The sequence below is a fragment of the Eschrichtius robustus genome, chromosome 2 (genome assembly GCF_028021215.1).
Source record: "Eschrichtius robustus isolate mEscRob2 chromosome 2, mEscRob2.pri, whole genome shotgun sequence".
In the NCBI taxonomy this organism is placed as follows: domain Eukaryota; kingdom Metazoa; phylum Chordata; class Mammalia; order Artiodactyla; family Eschrichtiidae; genus Eschrichtius; species Eschrichtius robustus.
In genome coordinates, this window is record NC_090825.1 from 55,176,775 (window position 1) to 55,189,223 (window position 12,449).

Sequence of the window (12,449 nt, forward strand, 5' to 3'; positions counted from 1 at the left end):
AGTAAAAGTCAAAGCCCTTCCAGTGGCGAGGGGCCCCAAGCTCACCTCTGCCCCGTACCCTCACCCTGGGCCGGCTGCCCTGGCCTCCCCAGCCTCCCTGGTATTACTGACCGAGCCAGGCATTCCTGACCCAGAGCTTCGAGTTCCCTCTGCCTGGAACGTTCTTCCCCCAGCCAGATGCACAGCTGGTTCCTCACCTCCTTGGGTCTTTCCTGCAGTGTCACCTTCTCAGTGTGGCCTTTCCTGGCACCCCGCCTAAAACTGCCAACTCCTCTTCCCTATCCCACTTCTCTGCTTGATTTTTCTTCTTGGCATTTATGACCTTCTAACACACCCCTCCATATTTTACTCATTTTTCAAAGCACACCATTCAAAGGGGGAAGGCAGTACAAATGGGAGCCTAGGGAAGAAGAAGGTGGCTCTGGCCTGCCTGTTACGCTTCTCAAAAGGTAGTGCACCCTGGACATTTCCTCTACCAGAGCCCAAACCTGCTCCCGAGGGCCCGAAGTGGAATGCAAGCTCCACAGGGCAGAGATTTTGGTCTGTTTGGGTCACACTGCATGCCCAGTGCCTACACAGTTATCTAAGACATGATCAGTGCTCGACAGTACTTTTAAATAAATGGATAAAGGGAGAAAGGAATAAACAAACAAACAGAGGGACTTCCCTGGCCGTCCAGTGGTTAAGACTCTGTGCTTCCACTGCAAAGGGCGCAGGTTTGATTCCTGGTAGGGGAACTAAGATCCTGCATGCCTCGCAGTGCAGCCAAAATAAATAGATAGATAGACAGATAAATCAGTTAATTAAATAAATAAAACCAATAAACTGAAATACTTGCCTGGGGCAAAAAACAACACAGCCACCTCTGTAATGCTCCACACCGGATAACCTGGGGCTAACTCTGGGTAAAAATGCCCTACAGAGAAATGCCCATCACTGAGCCCCCTGCCATGTGGAGCCCACTGTGGGCACCCACCTGGTGACAGTGGCCACCTGTTGGCTGGAGAGCACCGGAAATGCTCAGCCTTGTCCCTCCAGTACAAGGGCAGTGAAGAGGGACTTTCACCACCAGGCATTTCAAAACAGCTGCTTTGCTGAAGGTATTTAGAAATATTTCATCCTTTTCTCAAGACATTTTTTTTTTTTAAAAAAAAGGAAAATAAACACATCTGAAATCCTTTCTAAATATCCTGCTGTTTAAGTAATTGCTTACCAGGACATTCAAAAATAATTAAATCTCAGTCTTGTATTTTTGCTGAAGTCTCTCTCTTAGTCTCCCACTTTTAAAACCACACAAAGATGCCGAATAAATCTATCATGTTTGAAGGGGTTTCTGTTATTTTTAGGGTCAAGGTACCATACATTTTCAATGTTTAAAAACAAAGGCCCTTAAAAAATTAAAAAACAAAACAAAACAAACAAAGGCCCTTAAAAATTTTAGAGAGATACATCATAAAAGAAGATACCTGGAGAGTTCCCCAGTGGCCTAGTGGTTAGGATTCCAGACTTTCACTGCCGGGGCCCGGGTTCAATCCCTGGTCGGGGAACTGAGATCCAGCCACAGGGCGCAGCCAAAAAAAAAAAAAAGAAGAAGAAGAAGATACATAGATGGAAAGAGGCTCAACATCATTCATCAAGGAATTACAGATTACAATTACAAAAAACTACAATGAGATTCCACCACATACCACTGTCAATTCCAGGTGTTGCCAAGGATGTGGACACCCAAATACACTGATGGCAGGAGTATAAGATGGTACAACCACTGTGAAAAAGTTTGACAGTTTCTTTCAAACAAGTGACCCAACAACTGCATTCTTAAGCTTTACCCATGAGAAATGAAAACATGTGTTCATACAAAGATGTGTGCATGAATGTTCAGAGTATTATTCAAATTAGCCAAAAAACTGAAAACAACCCAAATGTCCATCAACAAGAAAATGGACAAATTGTGGTAGTCCACACACAGAATATATTCAGTAATAAATAATAAATTTCTGATATATGCAATAATGTGGATGAATCTTACATTATGCTAACAGAAGAACCGTGTATTGTATGAAATCCAGGCAAAACTAATGTACATGACAGACAACAGATCAATGGTTACCTGGGGTGGGAACCCTGGGGAGGGAACTTTTCTGGGGTGATGAAAAAGTCTTGTATCTTGACTGGAATGATGGTTTGTCAAAACTCATTAAACCATACACTTACAATGGTACATTTTATTATATGTAAATTATACCTCAATAATATGATATTAAAATTTTTTTTAAAAAACAGAAAAAAAAATAACAGACCTTTTAACTGGATTAGGGGAAAAGACGAGAAGTGTGTTAATCAGCTGTGTCCTCCTAGAAAATGATTAAACTGGATGCCTTAAATTGGCAACAACTTGGGCTTCCCTGGTGGCGCAGTGGCTGGGAATCCGCCTGCCAATGCAGGGGACACGGGTTCAAGCCCTGGTCCGGGAAGATCCCAAATGCCACGGAGCAACTAAGCCCGTGTGCCACAACTACTGAGCCTGTGCTCTAGAGCCTGCGAGCCACAACTACTGAGCCCACACGCCTAGAGCCCGTGCTCCGCAACAAGAGAAGCCACCGCAATGAGAAGCCCGTGCACTGCAACGAAGAGCAGCCCCCACTCACCACAACTAGAGAAAGCCCGTGTGCCACAAGGAAGACCCAACACGGCCAAAAATAAATAATAAATAAATTAATTAATTAAAAAAAAAAATCGGCAACAACTTTTAAGCCATGATCTAATAACAGCTAGCACTTGTTGCTTGCTTTCTGTGTGCTAGGCACTACTCTAAGTGCTCTACTTAGATTATTCTATTTAATCTTCACAAGCACTTTACACGACAATACTATTATTGTTTAAGTCTAGACAATTACACTCAAATACAGAGAGGTTAAATAACATAGCTAAAAAGAGATAGAGCCAGATTCTGAATCTAGACCCCTCACACCAGAGATACTGTTAGACTCTTAGCCACTGCTTTCTATCTTTCAGAGAACTTCAATGAGATTAACATCAGAGTAAACCAAGTTTCTATTATTTATGATATCAAGTAAAACTGAGAGTAAAAGTCTAAAATAGCTAGTTTGGCAACACTCAACAAAGTATATTGGACCCATTTTTTCCCCAAATTTTTATGAAATCATCTTGGTTCCTTTACAAGTTTATTTCCTAAATAAGTTTGCCTAGGGACCTCCCTGGTGGTCCAGTGGGTAGGACTCTGTGCTCCCAAAGCAGGGGGCCTGGGTTCGATCCCTGGTCGGGGAACTAGATCCCGCACATATGCTGCAACTAATAGTTCGCATGCTGCAACTAAGAAGCCCTCACGCCGCAAGAAGATCCCATGTGTTGCAACTAAGACCCGGCGCAGCCAAAATAAATAAATACATAAACAAATAATTTTTTTAAAATGTTCGTCTATTTTTATTTGTCAAGGTAGATAGGATATTACTTACTGAATCAAAGACTAATCCCTAAGAGGCTGTATTTTACCTCTAGTGCAGATTCCTGCTTATAAATGCAGCCTCCTGCCTCTGTTAAGAAGGGTGTGGTCAGGGTCTGGTAGCCAACAGTGAAGAAAATAGAATTGGTCAACGCAAAGGAAAAAAGCAATAAGAGGAAAGAGTAAGCAATCACAGGATCAGCTAAGAATATTTTTCAATGTGCCACATATATTCAGGCGTCACAAGTACACCTTCCCACTGTTCAGAGTTGAACAAAATGAGCTTTCACATGGTCTAATGCTCTAGTATTTTTTAAAATGTAACTTTGGGAATTGTTGGCTGTGTACTCTCCCACTTTTATATACTAATTGTATAGTAATATTAATATGTAATGCAGTTGGGACTTCCCTGGTGGTCCAGTGGTTAAGACTTGACTTTTGGAACACATTTCTTCTAAGAAAGGGGAAAAAAGTTGAAGTTACTAACATTCCATTCAACCAGTTTTAAATGCATTCAAGGCTGACAACCAAGGAGGCAGCAGGATGTGTGACAGAGAAGGGCCCTGACCCAGAAGGCCTGGGTTCAAATCTCACACCACCACGTGCTGCTCTGTGATCCTGGGCAAGTCATTTAATCTCTCAGAGCCTATTTTAGGATTTCCAAAATGGCTTTAAGCATAACTACTTTATAGGGGTATTTTGGACACTATCAATATATTTGAAATCAATGTTCATTAATATGAATTTGAGTATTAGTTTCTTCATTTGTCAAGTCAGGGGACTGGATAAGATTCTTTCGTTCTTTAGACCTCTAAAATTCTAGCTCTATAGCAGCATTTTCCAAAGTGTGCCCCATGGAACCCTGGCTCTATGGACTATTAGGTGTTGCTAGAAATAAAAAGGTCCTTTTGGTCTTATTATGGGTGTCTTCTTATGCCAGCCCAAGCATACATGACTTGCCCAAAATTACACAGGCAGTGGCAGGGCCAGAACTAGAATCCATATCCCTGGCTCCTGGCCCCCTTGGGAATGGCGACTGAATGAACAGACTACAGACTGTGAGCACACAATCTACTCTTCCATTAAAACAACTCTGAAAGTGACGTGTATCTTCCTAATTGCTAAATCTAAGATCTAGCCTCATTCCTCAGGTTCCCGCACCTCTGCAGAAGCTGCGATACTACTGACTCACCAGGTCCAAGTCCCCTGGTCCACCCTGGCTCCTCAACCCCACAGGGATCCCTGACTGGCTCCCACCTGCCCACTCAGACTCTTTTGCCTCTTCCTGTCCCTTCTGTATATGTCTGGCTTCCACTCCTGAACACTCTTAAAATACACATCTCCAGCTCGATATCCTGCCAGCAATTCAAACACAGCTTGTTCAAAAACAAATGCACTACCCTCCCCACTGCCACCCCAGGTCTCCTGCTGAGTCCTCTGTTTCCGCAAACCCATCAATCACGCCCCAAAACATCCAGGGCCAAAACTTTGGGATTTGGGGTTTTTTTCCTTTTTCTTCTTTTCAGTGCCTTCAGTTGCCAAGTCCTCTAGGTCCACAAAATCTCCCCAAACCATGTCCTTCTTTGCACATCAACTTCACAGGCCCGGATGAACTTCTTTTACCTCTCCTGGGCTAAACCAATACTTCCCTAACTGATCCACTCCAAGCCATTGCTGCCAACTCAGTCATCTGCAAGCACAGATCCAATGATGCCCCTCTCCTGCCCAAAAACATTCCATAGCGCCCACGGTATATATGATTAAAGTAGGTGTCACCTTGTTTTCTATAATGTAACCAGTTTTCACTTCCTGTGCCATTTGCCAGTACTCCCTGGGCATGCTCTGTGCTTCCGTGGAAAAGGGATTGTACCTGCTGCTCCCAGGCCCCCTTAGCCTGGTCTCTTTAAAGCCTCTGCTGGAGCCATTCTCCACCCAGAATGCTTTCTCCTCCCAGGCCCCCCTCAGTTCATGACAGCCACTCCCTCCAGCAGCCCTCCTGACTCCCCTGGGCCAGATGTGCTTTCTTCTACCTCTGAGCCCTCCTAGCTCTGCATTGTATCTTTCTAATAGTCTGTATTTCCTACCTGACTTGCTTTTTTATCACACACGGCCCTACTGGAGGGAATGAGTGTGTCTCATTTACTTGTGCATAACAGGTGTTCCAGAGACACTTAATGGATGGAATTGAAAAAGAAAACAGATTACTGCCCGGAAAACTTGAACTAGAAGCATCCACACCCACTAGCCGGACAACTACTTCCTCAGCAAACAAGTTGATCAAACAGACACCTAATTCCTGTCAGGCTTGGCAAAAAAGGAACTGACTTCAGCCCTTTCTGTAAACAGTGATCTGTGGCATACCGCTGTAGGATTTTGCTTAAATTTTAATGTTAAAATAATTTTAGATTTACAGTAAGTTGCAAAGATAGTACAGTGAGCTCCTGTATGCCCTCTACCCAAATTCCTCTAATGCAATATTAGAGTACATTTATCAAAAATGAGAAATTAACATTGATACACGCACTTACCAAACACTTTATCAGGATTTCCCCCGTTTCTCTACTGATGTCCTTTTTCTGTTCTAGGATCCAGTCCAGGATACCACATTGCATTTAGTGCGCTGTAGTTTTAAGGCTCATAATTAGCAGAAAAATATAGAAAAAATAATAATAAAGGAGGAGATGAGAGAGGTAGAAAGAGTCTTTCAAATCTATTCCTTATTTCTACAATATCAGATGAGGCCATTCAACTAGCAAGAGGGGAAGGAGCCAGTTTACCAGCTTGCGCATAACCTGCCGAGTTTCTCGAATTTGCGCAGCCCCGGGCCCTCTCCACTGTCCTTGGCGGGTGAGGAACCAAGAGCGGGGCTACGAGACCTGGACCCCAGCCGCCTCGCGCCGCCCCCGTTCCTCCACCCCCTTAGCGCGCTCACCGGACGCCGAGACTCCACGCCGCGCGAGCCGCCACTCCTCCAGCCACGTGACCGCGCTGCGCTGCCCCAACCGGAAAGGCGGGCGTAGTGGCCCGGGTCCCGGCACCGCCCCCTGGCTCTGCGCCAGAGCCGGAGCTCACGTGATTAGGGGGCGGCGCTGGTAGCTCTGTCTGACTTAGACGCCGGTAACGTCACCAGCTGTGCGCAACCGAGTTATAAATAATAGCGCGAGACCTAGAAAAACAGGGTGAGGCTGTGCGTGCGTCAATGAAGGTAAAATTAGCTGGTTCAAATATTAAGCGTCTAGGAATCGAGTAAGAGAAAGATGGAGCTGAGCTGGAGCGGCGGCTCTTGAAAAGCAGGCTTTCAGAGCTAAGGAATGAGGGGGCCTTCTAGGCCAGAGGAAGTGCTGGGGCAAAGGCCAGGCGGTGGGAAGGAGCCAGAGGGCAGGGCCTGGTGGGCCTGGAAAGCTGCTATACGGGCCACCCATTCCTGTGAATATACGGCGAAAGGCCCTACCTCCTTTTAACCCCTCCCCAAACGTGCTGGGTCATTAGCTTCACCTGGTGCAATGATTTTGGTACTATTCCCTAATACCCAACATCCTTGAAATAACTGAAGGAATTTTGTAGTGGTCAAAAACTTGACCAGATTTAATGATTACTCTGGATTAGAAATAAACTAATGCCAAAGAAAATTCAGTTAACAATGACATTAAGAAGAAAAATAGGGAATTTTACTGGAGCCAAACTGAGGATTATAGCCCAGAAGACAGACTCTCAGAAAGCCCTGAGAACCGTTCCACCTGTTAGAAGTCCAAGACACAATTATATGCATTTTCAAGACGGAGGATCTTACATGGAAATGACATACTGATATTTTACATAAAGTTCACCAAAGATACATAGCCCAGGTAAGCACGTGCAAAGCGAGCAGCAAGGCACCATGACCCCCTACAGAGCTGCTCTTCTTTTAGGAAGTTACATGGCTAGCATCAGAAGAAAGGGAAAAAATTGATCTCTACGGTGGAGCATGCGCTCCCATCTTTGAGGAGCTCTGGTTAATGTTTAATGCAGATGCACGTGCACATTAGGGAGGGAGGAGGCCCAAGGGACACACAGAGAGAATTTTATGTTTAATTTTTCTTGTCCTGCCTTAAAGTATACATTTTATTTCATCACTAGTAAACCCTTTTCTCGCAGTAACAAGCTTCTTAATCTTCCTCTTCTGCAAATCCATAACCATCCATTTCCCCAAAGTAAAGATACCTAGATATGAGGAAAACGAGACTTAGAACTGAGGCTTTAATTTCTCCTGATTATGAGCATACTAGAAGCTCAGGGATTTAGATTACCATAAAAGATCAATATGTTTATAACTTTAAAGCCAGTTTGCCTGCTGTCTTGTTTAGTGTGATGAGCATATTCAGTAGCTTTACAAACTGCAAATAATTTTTCTTCACTTAAAACTGTGACTTAACTATTTAAAATAGCAGTCTTTAAAATTTTTCAAGTCTCTCCCCCTAAAAAAAAACTTAAATAACTCTGTTTTCTTTGTCAGAACTTCTCCAGAATGCAGAACTTTGATTGCATGCATATAAAATTTATTATGAAACATTTTGAACTAATGTGGTATGCAGTTAAGTTTGTGGTTTATTTTTTGTGTATGGAGGTACATCATTTGTTGAAAGATTATTATTTCCCCCATTGATTTGTCTTTGCACCTCCATCAAAAATTGCCCCTATATGCGTGGGTTTATTTCTGGACTCTATTCTGTTCCATTGATATGTGTTCATCCTTCCACCAATACCACACTGACTTACTTTACTCTTTATAGCATATCTTTAAATCAGTTACTGTAAGTCTTTTAACTTTGTTCTTTTTCATCATTGGTTATTCTAGGTCCTATATGTTTCCATATAAATTTTAGAATCAGCTTATCAATTTTTACTTTAAAAGAGTATGCTGGCACCTAAGTGTCCATCGACAGATGAATGGATAAAGAAGATGTGGCACATATATACGATGGAATATTACTCAGCCATAAAAAGAAATGAAATTGAGTTATTTGTAGTGAGGTGGATGGACCTAGAGTCTGTCATACACAGTGAAGTAAGTCAGAAAAACAAATACCGTATGCTAACATATATATATATATGGAACCAAAAAAAAAAAATGGTTTTGAAGAACCTAGGGGCAGGAATAGGAATAAAGACGCAGATGTAGAGAATGGACTTGAGGACATGGGGAGGGGGAAGTGTAAGCTGGGACAAAGTGAGAGAGTGGCATGGACTTATAAACACTGCCAAATGGAAAATAGCTAGTGGGAAGCAGCTGCATAGCACAGGGAGATCAGCTCGGTGCTTTGTGACCACCTAGAGGGGTGGGATAGGGAGGGTGGGAGGGAGACGCAAGAGGGAGGAGATGTGGGGATATATGTTTATGTATAGCTGATTCACTTTGTTATAAAGCAGAAACTAACACACCATTGTAAAGCAATTATACTCCAATAAAGATGTTAAAAAAAAAAGTATGCTGTGATTTTGCTTGGGATTGAATTTATAGATCAATTTGGAGAAAACTGACATGTTAATAATATTTATGAGTCTTGAAATTCATGAACATGGTATAGCCATCCGTTTGGATCTTTGATTTCTCTCATTTGAATTTTCTGCATGCAGATCTTGCACATATTTTGTTAGATTTATACCTAAGTATGTAATGCTTTTTGGTACTATTGTAAATGGTATTGTTGTTTTAATTTTAATTTCCAGTTGTTTGTCACTACTATATGGAAATGCAATTGATTTTTGTGTATTGGTCTTGTATCCTGCGACCTTGCTAAAGTCAGTTATTCAAGTAGCTTTTGTGTGGTTTCTCTTTGGAATTTCTGCATAAATAATCATGTTAATTGAGAATAGCTTATTTATTCCTTTCAGCTCTTTTATTTATTTTCTTGCTTAATGCACTGGCTAGGACTTCCAGGAAGACCAATTTGCTTTTTATTTGCTAGTCTTGCTTAACAAATTATATTTTTCTAATCTCCCCTTCCATAAAAATAAACCCCTTAAAAAATAAACCTCTAGATGGATTTCAGGGACCTGTGAATCTTTGAAAAATATAAGCAACATTTTATGTTAGTATGTATATCTGTATTTCCTTGGAGGAAGTGGGTTCATAGCTTACATCAGACTGCCATAGGGATTTATGTCATCAGAAGGATTAAGGAATAAATTTTAAGTAAAAGCATAGGTATAATTTTCATGATCTTGTTTTTCACATATGCAGCAACCAAAGTTATTAAGAACAGTGTTTTTTGTTTTTGTTTTTACTTTGCCCTCTCCCCCGTTGATAGGAAAGAATAAATAGTTCTCTGCAGTTTTGACCCTTATCACTTTTGTGTTAAAGATAAACACAGATTTAAATGTTGGTAGGGATTGGTGGTAGGACATGCTTAGAATGCAGAAGAAATATAGCTCAAGTAGGGCCAATACCTTATTTCAAAGCCCGCAAAAATAAAAATATACCAAGAAGGGCATAAGGGGAAAAAATGACTAGTTATCCACATATCAAAGCGTATTATCTTAAGACACTCTTGAGAAACTGAATAAATCATGTTAAGAAGTCTCATTTAAAGAAATATAAAATGATTTAAAATTTGCCACACTTTTATCTCCTTAAGTTTGGTTTAAATCAGCCTATTTAAACAAAAAGTTAACAAGTAGGTTTGGATAAAACCAGAGACAAACAGTAAATAGGATTATTTTTAAGACCTTTTTCAAGCAACTATAAGATGTTAAAGCATTGTCACTAGTTTCACATGAAAACCTAGGGCTGAAATTAATAAGTATATTAATATTTTTAAGATTCTCATAATGTATTAGATTCCATTATTTCCTTTCTGTTGAAGGAAAATCTTTATTATTATGAGCCAATGTTAGTGTTAGGATGGATAATTATTAGCAATCAGTTGACAAGCAAGAGAATTTAGTGAATCCCAGTAGTGAAAAGAATATTGTCTTTTCAAAACAGCCATTAGTGGGAATTCCCTGGCGGACCATTGGTTAGGACTCCATGCTTCCACTGCAGGGTGGGTGGGTTTGATCCCTTGTCAGGGAACTAAGATCCCACAAGCCATGTGGCCAAAAAAAAAAAAAAAGCAGCCTAGTACTACTAAAAATAACAAACACATATATGGTACTTAGTATGTGCAAAACACTGTTTGTTTCGTCCTTATAGTAGTCCTCTGAAGTAGTAGTTGTCCTCATTCTATATATGATTTGATCCCACGTAGTACTGGTAAAACCTTTGTGATAGTAACTACTAGTCTGGGTAAGCTTTCTTCTCCATACCCATCAGGACCTGCATCCTACGTCATGTATCCTTAATTTTTTTCTTTTATTCTCTTACTATGTTAGAACCTCCAGAAGGGCACGTATCACAATCTACGGTTTGTTTAAAGTGTCCATTTGAGTGTTTATCTTCTTTGTGTACTAGATTAAGATCATCTGGAGGTCAAGAATTTATCTTAGGAGGACTTCCGCACCACAGTGATTTGCATGGAGTCTACATTATAGGTAATCTGTGTTTATTAAAATGAACCTTTTAAATGTTATACTTGCATACAGTTTATCTTCCAGGAATTTACTTGATAAACCTGCTCATGTGCAAAGTTGCACACGCATTAGGCAGCACAACTCAGTGGGTAAGAGCCTAAGATGGAATCCTAACTCTGATAACTTTGCTGTGATCTTGAGTTAAGTCATTTAATCCTTCTGTGCCTTGGTTCCATCACCTGTAATGGCAATAATAATAATACCTACACCTCAGACAGTAGTCATGTGAATTAAGAGTTCACTTTTGAAATGTGTTTAAAACAGTGCCTGCCACATAGTAATATATGTGCTATTCTCTTTTTTTTAATATTTTTTTATTGAAGTATAGTTGATTTACAATGTTAATTTTTGCTGTACAGCAAAGTGATTCAGTTATACATATATATACATTCTTTTTTGTATTCTTTTCCATTACGGTTCATCACAAGATATTAAATATAGTTCCCTATGCTATTCTTTCTTATTCTTGCACCATTTGTAATAGTAAAAAGCTGGAAACAACCTAAATGTCCATCAATAGGGGACTCAAACAATGCAAAGATGCTCAACATCATTAATCAGAGAAATGTAAATCAAAACCAAAATGAAATATGACTGTACATCTACAGGATGGCTATTAGATGAACAGTAGCAAGTGTTGGCAAGGATATGGAGAAATTAGATCCCTAATACATGGATGGTAAGAATATAAAGTAGTGCAACCACTCTGGAAAAGTTTGGCATTTCCTCAAAATGTTAAACTCAGTTGCAATATGACCCAGCAGTTTCCTTCTTAGCTAAATCCAAGAGTTGAAAACATACATCCACACAAAAACTTGAACACAAATGTTCATAATTCATAATACCCAAAGTGGATGCAACCCAACTCTGCCACTGATGGAATGTATAAACTGTGGAATAGCCATACAGTGGAATATTATTCAGCCATATAAAGGAACGAGGTATTCGTAAAGCTTCAACATGGATGATCTTGAAAACACTATGCTAATTGAAAGAAGCCAGACACAAAAGACCACATATTGTATGATTCCATTTATATAAAGTGTCCAGAATATGCAAATCTATAGCAACAAAGTAGATTAGTGATAGCAAGGGGCTAGAAGGGAAGAATGGGAAGCGACTGCTAGTAGGTGTGGGATGTCTTTTGGGTGGGGTGATGAAAGTGTTACAGAATGGGATAGTTGCACAATCTTGTGAATACGATTTTTAAAATGGATTGTATACTTTAAAATGGTGAATTTTATGATATGTGAATTACACCTTAATAAAGTGGATGAAGAATTGGAAGGTCTGTATGTTCTAAGATGGTATAATATCCAAAATATATTAAATGAAAAAGAAATTACAGAAGTTTGCATGGTATGCTACCATATGCTTTTAAAAAAAAAGTACACACACACACATGCTTTGCAGGCATAAAATCTCTGAAAAGATACAC

At 40.5% G+C, this 12,449-nt stretch overlaps 1 protein-coding gene across 3 annotated transcripts in view; it reads right to left on the reverse strand.

Moving 5' to 3' along the window:
- Positions 1 to 6,461, reverse strand: part of CCDC125 (coiled-coil domain containing 125) — a 32,783-nt gene extending 26,322 nt beyond the window's left edge. For 2 of the 3 annotated variants that reach the window (XM_068535455.1, XM_068535457.1), the window contains exons 1-2: positions 5,992 to 6,420; positions 1,467 to 1,547 (exon numbers count right to left, since the gene is read on the reverse strand). The gene's annotated coding sequence lies outside the window, so the exon portion shown is untranslated. Of the gene's footprint in view, positions 1 to 1,466; positions 1,548 to 5,991 lie in introns of all 3 variants that reach the window. The other variant, XM_068535456.1, reaches the window with a different exon arrangement.
- Positions 6,462 to 12,449: the final 5,988 nt, after the last annotated feature.